This window comes from Tasmannia lanceolata, unplaced genomic scaffold (assembly GCF_043159265.1).
Source record: "Tasmannia lanceolata isolate RefF3 unplaced genomic scaffold, GAP_Taslan_0.1 ptg000008l, whole genome shotgun sequence".
In the NCBI taxonomy this organism is placed as follows: Eukaryota; Viridiplantae; Streptophyta; class Magnoliopsida; order Canellales; family Winteraceae; genus Tasmannia; species Tasmannia lanceolata.
Window position 1 is genome coordinate 20,581,577 of NW_027518685.1, and position 14,332 is coordinate 20,595,908.

At 38.6% G+C, this 14,332-nt stretch overlaps 1 long non-coding RNA gene and 1 pseudogene across 6 annotated transcripts; both read left to right on the forward strand.

Annotated features, from left to right (window-relative positions):
• Positions 1-1,187: 1,187 nt before the first annotated feature.
• On the forward strand, positions 1,188-6,453 carry LOC143883403 (uncharacterized). Its single transcript, XR_013252377.1, has 3 exons — positions 1,188-1,231; positions 5,305-5,423; positions 6,223-6,453. It is a non-coding gene; the product is annotated as an uncharacterized LOC143883403 (long non-coding RNA).
• A 3,930-nt stretch (positions 6,454-10,383) lies between these two features.
• LOC143884745 (F-box/kelch-repeat protein At5g60570 pseudogene) lies at positions 10,384-13,700 on the forward strand (annotated as a pseudogene). Of its 5 annotated transcripts, none has more exons than XR_013253054.1 (3): positions 10,384-10,719; positions 10,863-11,309; positions 11,543-13,700. The product of XR_013253054.1 is annotated as an F-box/kelch-repeat protein At5g60570 pseudogene, transcript variant X4 (transcript). The 5 variants fall into 5 exon arrangements; XR_013253053.1 differs by having other exon boundaries at positions 10,866-11,309; XR_013253051.1 differs by having other exon boundaries at positions 10,384-11,309.
• Positions 13,701-14,332: the final 632 nt, after the last annotated feature.

The window sequence follows — 14,332 nt, forward strand, 5'->3', positions numbered from 1 at the left end:
TCATGGCAAAAGAAAGCAAGCACAAAGAGGAAGGATTCGGCAGGAGGTATTCAAATCTCAATGCAATGGTTATTGTTTCATGGATTTGGACGCCTAAAGATAGTTGGGATCAAGTATTAAGAACACACATTAACATGGGGAGGGTACAATCACTGGATCCTATTCCATAGGATCCTCCCCCAATTGATAGGGGCCACATGAAGGAAGAGCACATTACACATAGTGGAGGGTTGAAGAAAATCTCCAAGACTAATTTGTAGGAAACGAACATCCTTCATCTATTTTGTAGAAGATCTCGGAAACCCTGGCGTAGTATCTCGTGGTTCCCACGTTGCCGCCGCGTGGATAGCCTAGATTGTCCACATTGCATCCGCGTGGAGGGGGAGATTGTTGGGGTTCCACACAAAATCAAACAGTCCCACATCGGATAAAGTGAAATGGATGTGGTTGGGTTGTAGGTGAATGGGCACCCTCCCTCTAACAGCTAGCTTTTAGGGGGTAAGTTCTACCCGGTTAAAATTCCCTACAAAAGAAAATCCTCCGGGCAAATCTGTTTCGATCGTGCACAAATTAATGGAAAAGATAAAAGTAAACAAATATAAAGTGGGGCATTAACCTTCCACGAAAATTAGTCTCGTAGTCTGAAACTCAGTTGCATCATCATAGTATCAGAGCCGCATTTCACCGTCAGCCTGGGCTCATGAATAACGGCGAACACCAGCACGTCGCGATAGCTAGTACCGAACAATATATCCCAGTACTTGTGCAAGTGTAAATCCCTGGCTCCGCCCCTGATAGAGTCTTTCTTAGATAGAGAACCTTACAACGACCATCATGTCAATAGTATTACAACTAGTGTCTAAGAAGGCATTAATCTCAAATCCTAATCCTAAACTAGAGGACAATTGAGGAAGGAATTTCGTGGACGGGCTATTGCATCAGAGACATTTGATGAATTAAATGAATAAGACAAATTCTGTTGGAAAAGTAAGCCTATGTGGCTGCTCTCTGATGCAACAGCCGGTCCTCCAAATGCCTTCTGCGATGGTCCCTACCAAATCCCTTTTTTTAACCCAGAAGAATATTCCGTGGGTAATTCCGTCATAAAATATTGACAACGCACGTGTGCGCGATGCGCACCCTCTCTATCTCTCCTTGGCGGGGCCTTCATCTCCCACTTGAATGGAGACGCGGGAAAAATTCGATTCCAGAGGAAAAAAGAGCGCGAATGGTAATGGAATTTCTGTAATTTAATTTACTTCATTTTCTTTTTCCTTTTTATCCTTTTTTGGAGAAAGATCCGATTTCCCTTCTTCTGTTTCCGGAATAAATTGTTTGTATGTGATGAGCTAGGGTTTTGAATGCCTCAGTTTCTTGCTTTGATATTCGAGGGTTAGCTAATACTTTTTTTATTTTTATTGTTTGATCTTTTATTTTCCTAGAAAAAAATGGTTATCAATGTAAAGGTATATAAGACGTTGAATGCTTCTGCATTTTAACAGTGATGGATACAGTTCAAGAAAAGAGAATAAATTGATAGGGATTGTTTTGATTTATTTTTTTTACAGAAAGGGTTTTGGATGATATGGGATGAGAATAAATAACCCTTTTGGTGAAAAATTACAACTGAAATTTCTAAATATTTGTCTGTTTTATGATGCCGATTTATTATGTAAATTGTTATATTTAGTAGTTATTTTTTGATAGGTTATTGGATTATTTGAATCTGTGAACTAGCATGATCATTTTCTTACGGAGAAGTTAAAAATGGAAGTTTATACTATTCGGGTTTAATAGGAAGTTTCAAAGTTATGATTGCAGAATTATTATTCTATTGGCATTTGCTTGAGAAAGCAATGGCTTTTCAACATTCCTTTGGGTTTTCTTATTTTTTGCTTATGGAGATAACGGTTATGAATAGAGTATAATTTGTTAGTCAATTATTTCATTGATGGATTCATTTCATAGAAACAGTGAGGAAAGACTTGAGGGCTAGGAACATAACAGAGAACATGACCTTGGATAGGATAGAATGGAAGAAAATGATCCATGTAGATGAACCCAACTAGCGTCAGGATTAGACTTAGTCAATTTGAGCCGGGTAGATCCTTTTTCACCTTCTGCATGACTGGTTTGAGACAAAGGCTTAGTTGAGTTGAGTTGAGTTGAGTTGTCTTCTTTCATTGATGCTTTTTAATGTTCAACTAGACATGATAAAATTGAGGATGATTCAATAGCATTTTGTGGTTCCCTCTTTTGGTAGTTTATGACATTGCACCTCTTGGGTTTTGCTTTTGTGCACTTCTAGCTTTTTTGCTTTCTTATGTTACGAGAGACCCTGAAATAGAATCTTTAGAATCAGTACACTGGCATATGTAGGCTCTTGAATAATTTCATTAAGGTTTAAAAAATGGACACTTGACTTTGGTTCTAATGTGAGTCAACTCGAAAGATGGTAAAATGCTCGATCGAGTTCATTAGTTTGCAAACATATATGGTGGCTTGTTTTAGCTTTTCCAATATTTGATCAAGTTTTTTCGCATTTTAAAGAAACCAATAATAACTAAATCTTGGAACTAAGACTGTTGGATCACACCATTAAAAAAAAAAGAAAAGACTGTCGGATCACATCAGAACATAAACTCCTAGAAAGCTTCATAAGAGTTGTTTTTTTTGTCTATTGAGATCTCAAACGGCAATAACACTGAGATTGCTTTATCCAATACCTGGGGTTCTGAACTTTGAATTACTGGTATTTTTTGGATAATCTAGGAGCGCCAATGATGGCATTAAAATTAAATGGCCCCAATTAGCTGCAATGGTCAAGGCAGTGTTGTTAATTACTTATTGGGGGTATAGGCAAGCTTGGCTATTTGACAGGGAAGACAGAGGAACTAATTTCTACCTATCCTACTCATGATCGATGGGGAGCATGGAACCCTTCTCTCATGTCTTATCCGGTGAGTTTGATGAAGCGTGACATCAATATTGGCTTCATATTTCTAAAGACATCCAACGATGTTTGGGATGCCGCAATCCAAACTTATTTGCAGATGAAGAATTTTGGTCAGATATACTGGCTACGACTAGACATTGCCATCTATGACAGGGGGAGAAGTCCTTGGCTAACTATTTTGCATCCCTCAGACGTATGTGGCAAGAGCTTGATTTTTATGGCCCCTATGAGCCGGTGTGTATATAAGTTGGCACTTATAGAAAGAAACTGGAGCTCAATCGCATCCTTGAGTTTCTTGCAAGTCCTAATCCTGAATTTGAGCTTATCAGGATTCAGTTACTTGGACAAGATGAGCTACCTTCCTTGAATCAAGTCTATGCTCACGTTCAGAGTGAGGATAGTAGATTGTTATCGACCCCAAAATATAATTCTTTAGTGTTCATGAAATCAACAATTGCCTCTAGCACTGGATTTCAAAAGGGAGATGAGAAGTTCATCAAGGGAAATGAATAGTTGTAGTTCACTCAGTGTGGGAAGACAAGGCATGGTAAGGAGTATTGTTGGGAGCTTGTTGTTCAGCTAACTAGGTAATATCATTCCAAAGAAAAAAGGGTGCTATCGCAAGCTAGGCATTACTGCAGTTAACATGTCTACCATAGAGAGTTCTAGATCTACTGGCTTTTGGGTTTTGCCTCATGATTCATCCATATCCGTTGCTAAAAATCTTTTCGGAAGGTCTCCATTTCTGAGGAGGAATTGGAATGACTGCTTAGTAAGTATCCTAGTTGGAGTCGCGAGTCAATTTTTGCATGCTCCTCGATCTTCCCACTTGGAAGTTGTGTTAAGGATGCTACAATAGTTGAAATCCGCTCCAGAGAAGGCCTCGAGTGCAGAGGCTGAGTTTAGATCCATGACAGATGGGGTTTTATGTGTTACTTTGGTTAAAAATTATCGTTCAAGAGTTGGGGGTTGACTACCAGGGTTCTATGAGACTTTATTGTGATAACAAGGCAACCATTGTAATTGTTCATAATCTAGTGTAGCATGAAAGGACGAAGTGACGAACACCATGTTGAGGTTGAGGGGTATTTTATTAAGGAGAAACTAAGTGCCGGTCTTATTTGCACTCCATTCACTAGGACGAGAGATCAACTCACTCGTATTGGTCAGTGGCACAATCTGAATCATATGTCAGACATAACCTTATACTAGAATTTGGTGTGATATCTTTTGCTAATGTTGGGGCGTAATGGCGTGAAATGGGTCAGACATGGCTTTGATTTTTTTTTTATTGGTTCCATGCATTACTCTTTCCTATATAGAAACTGCTTTGATTTTATTTTTTTAGGTTCTATGCCTGTCTGTTTCCTATATAGAAACTGTCTCCAGAAATTTTCTTAAAAATGGATTAGCCAAAGACATCAACAATAGCTTGAACCATTACCAAGCAACACAGCAATGTTCTTTATCTATTTCCAATACTCAGTTGAGATAAGACATTGAAACATGAATAACATCCTCTCATATTACCAAATACTCCAAATTCCACTATATGGCACACGAGCCTCTTTGGATGCCACCAGAATTGGTCCTTATTTGCTAATAAGATTATTTTAATTTAATCTTATTTGCAAATGGGACATTAGGACCTCTGTCGAAGACATTAACTTATCATTTCTAAAACTTTTGTAACCATTCTTAGAAGATTACATTATCCTGTCTGAATACGCAACCGTTCAGTGCTGATGACTGTTTATATTGTTGGAGCTATGGTTCTAGCTCGAGTCTTTCATTGCCTTTACTAGGTTTTGATCTGCCCTTAGTCTCCCATTAAAGAAATAGATCAGTGTTTTAGGCTCTGCATATATCTTTTTTTTGAAATGGGGGCTCTGCATATATCTTGAATGAGGTAAATGTTCAGTTATTCTTAATAGATTATTTTATCTTTAGATTGTCATCTCATTGGGGACAATGATTGTTTTAGGGTGATATGGGGAGCTTTTGCATTGCCAAATCTTTCAATAACTGTTACATTGCAAGTACAAGAGCACAAATCTGCCCTTAGAACATTGAAAGGGACAGATAGAAGAAAAAATTGGCAGAAGAGAAATCTTCAAAAGACTAATGCGCATTAATGACAGGGCCAACGTTGTTTGACATGTGGCATGCACTGAACTGTTAAATTGGAATAGATCATTTTCCTGAGATTATGCTTTGATTGATTCCATTTATCAGAAGAGATAATTTTTCCTGAGATTACTTTGCTTGATTCCATTTATCAGTTGTCTACATCCTAACCTCTTTCCTGTGCTTTATGCCTTTTGGGATCATGGAATCGAAAATGACAGGGCATCAAATTAATTTACTCAACAGGGTTCTCATTGGTGGAAGCGATGGACCCCATGATGAAAGGTCCCACTACTTCAAGGGCGGTTTTGTCATTTCCGCCAGTAGCCTCGATGCAAAGGTAACTAATTTGGTTCTCCAACAGAGTATATCCCTTCTCTAAGTTCTCTTCCACGACAAAATTGAGTGGAAGGTATTCAGGTAAATACATCTCGAACCAGATACTGTTCTGCGTCTCAGCAACGCTACTTCCAGTGTCGTCAATGTGCAGGTTTTAAGGTTTATTACTGGCGAAAATCTAGGTTGGAATCCATCTATAGCATTTTTTTCAAAATTCTCCAAATAGTAGAAAAACTCTTGGAAAGAAAATCCTGAGTTTTATGCCCCATTTTAAACTTTAAAAGAATCTTGAATAATTCAGAATTCTCGCATTTTTCGAGTTAAAAACACACATCTTAATCTAGCAAACACATGCATATAACCCACGTTCCTTGTCTTTTGTTTTTTTGTGATGTCTTGTAATAAGAGCAATGATAGCATAAAGAGCGGGAAAAGGGCCCTTGATTGGTTCCACGTCATTAAGTGTAAAGAGCCGCCCTTGATTGGTTCCACGCCATTAAGTGTAACACTTAATGGTGTGGAACCAATCGAGGGCCCTTTTCCGGCTCTTTGTGCAATGGCTCCCTTGCATCTATCATTCCTCCTTGTAATAAAGATCAGTATAAAATATGTGTAATATATATATTAGTGTTCTAAATATTAACATGTTCTTTTGGTTTTTCAGAATTCTTCCAAACTCTTTCCAAACATTTTCTGAACTCCTCCCAAATGATTTTCTGTCTGTTTATCGCAAAAAGACGATTGAAAAGTGTACTTTCCAGCGAGTCTTTGAAGCTCTAATAGATTAACTGTTGCATCAGATGAACAAGTGGTAGCAGGTTAAAAGCTCAGAGAAAAGTGCAGGTGGTCCACAGACTAAAACTTTGATCTTGATGGGAGAAAAGCTGAAAAACAAGGTAAACAAAGTAGGTGTGTGTGAAGGATATATGCCATTCAAAGTTTCAAGGGATCTTTGCCAAACGGCCCAAATCCCTAATTGCTATTTATGTTAGCATAACTTTTTTTTTAGTGACAAGTTGCCTTCCAACTAACTGAAATTGTGCCTTCCACAAAATAATTAAGTGAAAAATTAGACTCCCACTTGCCTGCACATGGTACATGTATCCTCCCCATTTAAAATCACCCAACTCCATTTTTTGTGGGGATACCCTTACCTTTAGAAGTATGCCCATATTTGCTACAAGCATTAGTCCATTTCTAGTAGGGCTAGCAACCATTGAGGTGGGGCCAACATTCTGTGATCTCGGCTGTTCATTTCGTGGGCCCTAATTAACTCTCTCATCAGATACCTAGGTGATTAACGTCTGGGATAATCTGATTTTTTGGAGAAAGGGTGCTAGATCAACTGTCTAGATCACTAAAAATAGGGTTCTTTGAATGTTGCTGCAGGGGCAAAATTGGGCATCTAAACTTTCACCCAATTAGGTTGAAGAACTAGGGTCGTCCACGTCAGGAAAAATGAAGTGACGGAGGGTATGATCGTCATTTTACCACACGCATCCAATTATGGTTACTTTCCATAGCCCCAGTGGTATTCTTGTCATATATAGGGACAATGAACGGTAGAGTAAAATAATTAAATAAATCCTCGGAATAAAAGACAAGGCGGGTGGGGTCCACAGCGGAGAATGTGCATAGATTCGCCACGTGCGCCTCGTTTGGGCCAATAAGGATAATCTGGGAACACTACTTTTCACGTAAGAGGAAATCACAGACTTAGAGCCATTATTTATTATCTTCATTTACCCATTTAATTACGCTTTTGGGACTACGGAGTTTGAAACGGCAGAGAGTGTTGGAGGCTATAGAAACTAAAGTCTCCACGAACGGGACCACTATTTGTTCGACTAATGACACCACTAGCTTTGTCAAAAGAATGTTGATAGCTTTTTTGAGAAGACTAATGATGTTTGCACTACCATGTTCTGATAATAAGACAAACCATGTCGTCTTTAATAATTTAACAGCTGTCAAAGGCTATTACAATTCCCTACAAGCTCCCACCGACCAATTTTGAAAAACAAAGGATATGGTGATTATTATGTCTCATTATCAAAACATGGCAGTGGGGATATCAGTAGTCTTTTTGAGAAATGCAATATCCTTTAACAAGTAACTAGGAAAGAGTAAATTTAGGGCAGTGATAAATGCAATATCCTTTAACAAGTAACTAGAAAAGAGTAAATTTGGGGGTCGATTTATCACTCCCCTAAATTTAAAGAGATTTTGGTTAGGGCGATGATATTTTCACTCCCTGGAGTACGCATGCACCCCCCTTTTAACGTAATTTGAGGTCAAAAAGCGTTAAAGGTGCCCACTGTTCATGTTATAAGGGGGGCACATGCATACTGCACAGGGGGTGAAAATATCATCTCCTTTTGGTTATCAAAAGAGAGAAATTATATGGTGTAAGGCCTTACAATAATAAGGCCCTTGAACGGTGAAAGTACCACCCTTGACATTTGATCCAACAGCAGCTCCTCAAAAAGTTCAAAAAGTGAGCTGCTGTTAGATCAAATATCAAGGGCGGTGCGCCTAACATATTGTTGTAAGGCCTTACACAGTTACACCATATAAAATCTCATCAAAAGAAGGTAGTGTGGATTTCATTCCCATTTGTGAAAATAGAATAATAACTAAACATCTACCACAACTGCATTGATTTTGGATTTTGGGGTCGTATAATTTGGGGGAGATGATATTTTCACCCCTCTGCAGCACGCAGAACTGCTGCAGAGGGGTGAAAATATCATCTCCTTAATTTGGCAATGGGAAAAATAATTGTGCTGTATAATGCATTCCAGTAGCTAGATGCGATATTGATTTGATATTTGACTCTTTCTATTCTTTAGAAGATAGTGGAGATTTGAAGTGTTCGATTTGACATATTACTTTCACTTGCTTTTGCTTAAGATCCGTTTGGATGCAACGAAAAGGAGTAAAGTAACACCATTTTTCTCATCCAGTGCCCTTGAATACATGTTTCATCTACAAAGGATGCTGTTTTTATAAGATAAAAAACAACTTTGTCGCCTCCCCTATAAACTCATGTGGTAGTCATCTCCTCCAATTCATTTTCCTTTGGATATCAAGAAAAAGGATGAAATCCTTTCGTACCGAACTCTCCCCCATTTCCAAGCTTTTCCCTTCACACTCCTCTTCAAGCATCTTCTTGTTACATTTATTCCTATAGCAATCTTGTGTGTGGAGGATAATTTAATGCCAATATATAGTGGTAATTATAATAATTGATTCTACTCTATTGCTCTCCCCATCCTCCCATTCTCCTTGAAATGTGAAAGAAGCAGTCTTGGAGAAGTACGCTGACACAATTGTTGATTTTACATTCAATGCAGACAGTGCAATTTCGCATAGATTGTGATATTTTTAGAAGTGAATTGCCTAACATTGGACTAACACCCTACCATTTTGTGTAGCCATTAGAAGTTTTGGATTCAAGTGGCACTTTACCAATTTTCTTTAGTTGCTCCATTTGTCTGCATGACCACCCTTGATATTTGATCCAACTATATTTGACTTCTTAAGAGGCCATAGTTGGATCCAATATCAAGGGTGGCACTTATGTTGTACACCCACTACGAGCATGAACGCACTAACATCCTAACAGGGCTTTATGTATCAATTTAGGAACTTGGAGCTAATGTCTGCACCCCCATCATCAAGAAATTAACACCCTTATTTGTTTAAGATGCGGGATGATGTGCTTTTACCACTATGTAAACCTTCAAACAAACAATTTGTTCCATCTGCACGTACCATTTCTCCTGCTAAACTTTGGCACAAAAGGCTTGACCATCCCTCCAAACATACATTCACGACTGATTGTATTTCTTTTCTCTATGGGACCCACTATGAATCTATCATGTAGCAGGGACATCATATTATATTACTTGCATATTACTAGGGATTTGCTAGGGACCATCGCAGAAGGCATTTCGCAGATGGTTTGTCGCATGTCAGACTAGCCACTGAGGCCCACTTTTCAGTAGATTTTGTCATCATTCATGAGGTGGCTGGTCTAAATGAGACAGACCATCTGAGTAATGCCTTTTGCAATGGTCCCTAGCAACTCTAACAATCTCTCTCAAGACTTAGGGGTGCAACAATCAACATCTTTTTCCATCATGCTTGATCAACGACCTATAATCATCCTACGAGAGTGGGCCCAAGGGCAATTAGCCTGATTGGTGATGACCAATAATGTTAATGGACCCGATCACCCTACCGTGCTTCCATATGATTGTCTAAATAGATTGGGAAATGATATATACTCACCCCTTTTTTACATGGGGCAACCCAAACTAGTGTAAAAGAGTTGGCCTAAATACCGCAGAGGGGGCAATATATCACTTACCAAAAGATTTTGCAAAATAAGTAAATAAGTAAAAAAAACTAAAAAAAAGGAAAATAAGTTTTTAGTAGAAATTTTATCCGATTTGAATGTTAAAGTTTCAGTTCGATTTATGCGTGACGGCTACTAAACGGCGAGGTGATTTATCAGTTCGATGATGTCATGCCTACGTGTCGAATACGGATTCAGGTAGAAAATTAATGGAGGGTAAACTCGTCATAACACGAAAAGCACAAAGTTAATAAAAAAAGAATTTGCTAGGGACCATTAAAGAAGTCCTTTTGAGGGCCGACTGTTCGATTAGAGAGTAGCCACATAGGCTCACTTTTCAACAAATTTTTGTCATATTCATTAAATTCATTGAGGTGGCTGCAGTCAGTCCTAGAAATGGTTTTTGCGATTGTCCCTAGCAAATCCCTGATAAAATTACAAAACAAACTTATGACTCTGTACATCCAAAAGGAGTATTCATTGGGTATTTTAGTCATTTCGTGTTCTCCCTCCCATCTGGTCCTTATCAAGAAAGACAGACGTGTGGATCGGATTCCGATTTATCGTTTTACGGAGTTCTTTTACTACGGTGCTGTAAGAAAAAACGGAATCGAAAATTGCTTTAAAACGTTGAAACATATCTCTCGAGGGTGGAAGAGTAGGGATCTCTCTCTCTCTCTCTCTCTCTCTCTCTCTCTCTCCGATTCTTTGCTCCGGTAGGGTTTTTCACCTGAATAGATTTCCGGCGCGGGGAATCTTCTTCTCAAGATCGGATTCCGGTGACCTACAGACGAGGTTTCCGGCTGCCATCCGGCGGTAGATTGAGAGATCTCGGCCGTAGAATGGAGGAGATTTACTTTTCCGGTGGAGGCGATCTTTCGATTCCCTAGAGATTCACTTGATCTGTTTCCCGTTCTAGAATCCGATCATTCCGGTGAGATTTCTGCCGTTTTATGCCGGGAATTCCGTTTGATTATGGTCGTTTTTTCTGAAATTCAGATCCTTAGACTTTCTGTTGAGGATTTTCTGTTGTTGATTTTTAATTTCAGTTTTGCTATCTTGTTTTTTGCCGTGAAGAAGCTTGATCCGATAAAAGGAGTTTCTTTTCCTCATTGTTTTGTCCGGAGATCTGAATCTGAGGTTCAGGTTAGGGTTTGGCGCTTTTTTGGTTAGATATTGGTGGGATTCGGTGTAGAAATGGGGGAGAATCTGTCTTCTTTCAATGCGGCTTCTCAGATCTGAAGATCTGTGTTTTATTTCCCTGGATTAGGTTAATTATAAGATTTCTTGAGGGAATAAGATGTATTAGCGGCCGACGAATGGGCAATACATTGTATTGAGGTGAGGTTGTTGGAGGTTCTTATTTAGATCTGCTTTTTCTCCATGGAAAAAAAACTGAAACTTGAATTGATTGACGGGGCAAGTTTTACATTGAGGTAAAACTTTTCATTCTTAAACTGGTGCGTTTTTCTCTCCTCAAAGTCTGGGATTTCGATAGAGAAGCAATGACGATATTCTTCTGAGGTGAGATTTAGATTCAAATTTTTTATCTGTTTAAGTTATGGGGACTGGGTGTAGATCTTTCTCTTAGAATTCTGGAACTTTATCTTTTTCTTCGGATTACTGTCTGGTATGCCAGTTGAATGATATTTGTATTATGGCTTTTGATCTGTAGAAAAATATGCAATTAACTTTGAGAAATGTTGAAAGAAAAAACACGTATGATTTATGTTTGGTGTTTTCTTTGTGGTTGGCAGCTGCAAATTTATGCTTGGTGGAAAAACAACTGTAAAAGAGCAATTTTGCACAAAATGGGGGAATTTCTTTTGCAATCATGGGTGGATGGTTGTTGTGAAAGTGGCCGCGTTGTTGATTTTTGGCTGTGTTTTTATTGTTGCTGGATGCTACATTTGGAATTTTTGTTTCTTCCATCTGGCAAAATCTTTTTTTACTCTTAGGTGGTCGGGCTACAGTTTTGTCTCCAATGAAGATTGATATTTGTTTGCCTGAGTTTCTATTCTGCCTTTATTTTGTACTGCTGGATGAAATGTATGTCTTAGTTGATTGATGGGCGAGGTTCTGTTCATTGGAAGGATTTGATGTTTTGGTTTCCATTCCATGTTGCTTATTGGTTTTTTTTCTTCATCTCTCTGACCAACGTTATATTCTCAATTGCAGAATCCCAGTTGTTTTTGAGCTTGTTCCTTTGAGAATCCAGATAAAAAGAAGGAAGCGTCAGATAGTAAATCAGAAGCCATGGTTAGGGCTCAAGGTTGTGTGCTTTCACAACATCCCAGTTCCTTTGATCAGGATTGTGGATCTTTCCAGAAGAATTGGTATTTATTAGCTTACATGTTACTAGCAAAAAATGGGTACTTGTTAAAAGATGTTAGGAAAAACATATTTGACAAACAAATGTATATGCCTAGTTTGGAGTTCATTGGATTAAAGAAGAAAAGGCCTAGTGTTAAGACACATCCTGGAGGTGATTACGATGGGCAAGCATCAAATGAGTGTCTCCTCCCCGGTCTTCATGACGACATGGCATTAGATTGTCTGGCATGGACCTGTCGTTCTGACTACACTTCACTTACTTGTCTGAATAAAAGGTTTAAATCGTTAATTGGTAGTGGTTATCTGCACAAATTGAGGAGGCAGCTGGGATTAGTTGAGCATTGGGTCTATTTAGCCTGCAGTTTGATGCCTTGGGAAGCTTTTGATCCTGTCAGACAGAGATGGACTAGGTTACCTAGAATGCCATGTGATGATTGCTTCTCATTAGCTGACAAGGAGTCTCTTGCTGTAGGGACTGAGTTGCTTGTTTTTGGCCGGGAATTGTCTGGATTTGCTATTTGGATGTATAGCTGGGTAACACGTGATTGGTCTAGATGTCCGCTGATGAACTTACCTCGTTGTCTGTTTGGTTCTAGTAGCTGCGGAGAAATCGCTATTGTTGCTGGAGGGAGTGATAGGAATGGTCATGTTTTAAAATCTGCCGAGTTGTACAATTCTGAGATGGGTCGTTGGGAAAGTTTGCCTGATATGAACTTGCCACGCAAGTTGTGTTCTGGCTTTTTCATGGATGGGAAATTTTATGTCATAGGAGGCATGTTGAGCCACACAGATTCCTTAACTTGTGGTGAGGAATATAACATTGAGACGAGAACTTGGAGGAGGATAAGAAACATGTACCCTCGTGGAAATAGAGCTACCCAATCTCCCCCTCTGGTTGCTGTAGTAAATAATCAGCTGTATGCTGCTGATCAATCCACAAATGAAGTTAAAAAATACGACAAGTCAAATAATACATGGAGTGTTGTAAGGACATTGCCAGTTAGGGCTGACTCGTATAATGGTTGGGGTCTGGCATTCAAGTCATGTGGTGAAAAATTACTGGTGGTTGGTGGACATCGAGGGCCCGAGGGAGAAGTCATTGTGTTGCACTCTTGGCGCCCAGAGGATGGTAATCGGGGAGAACCTGTTGATTGGGATGTGCTTTCCATCAGGGAGCGAGCAGGAGCTTTTGTGTACAATTGTGCAGTAATGGGTTGCTAATTTATGCCTCCGTATGCTTATGTTCTGGATAAAGCCCTGGATCGGTGAGAAAGCCAGTTGCTTCTTCGAATTGGAGATGCGACTTATGTTTTCTGGGTATTCTCTGTTTAAACACTTACATTGATAACTTATGTATTTTATCATTGGCACTATCTTGTGCCCTTTCTATCGTATTATGGTTTATGGGGGATTGTATGGAGCTTTGAATTGATATGAAGGCTTCTTTTCCTTGTTTTTTTTATTAGTTCTGATTAACAGGAGGTCTGTAAGAGGGTTGTATCTTGAGAAAGAAAGCCTGACTTTAATGTTTGTAGAATTCATTTGCTAGGCTTAAGATTTTCAGATATCATGATGCTTTTCTTTCGCATGTTTTGTGGTTCTTTCGATGCTTGGCTTTCTGTATGTGTCCTTTAGCATGTATCTTTTAACTTATTGGAAAATCTAGCTTTTCTCTTCTTTTTATTGGATGTAATCAAATTATTGGCTATTGAAATATGAAGTGCTCAATTCCATTTTATTCCATTTTGTATATAGCAATTTGGAGACTAAATAAATGACATAAGATGAAAATCTGTTAAGGGAAAAGATGAGGCCATCAATTTGTCTACAAAAGCCTACTTTCATGTTCTAAAGACAATCTTTAGAGGTTTTTTTTTGAAATGGAAATCTTTAGGGCATGGTTGGCAACTATGAAAATTATTCCTGAATTTTTTTCGTTGGAAAATAATTTTAATGGTTTGTTAACCCCTTTTCAGGTAAAACTTTCATACCATTTTTTTTTTGTGGAAAAATTTTCAGGGTTTCCAAACATGTCCATACTCCATAATGTTAATAATGTTGTATGTCTGGCCACTGCCATTGTTCTTGAATGAATCTCTTATAGGAAATGTGTATTTAGCGAAAAGTGGAAATTTTAGATAGGAAAGTTGTAATAAGTAAGAAACATGGAAAATTATGAATGATTCAAGATTTTTGCTAGTATATGCTTTCCA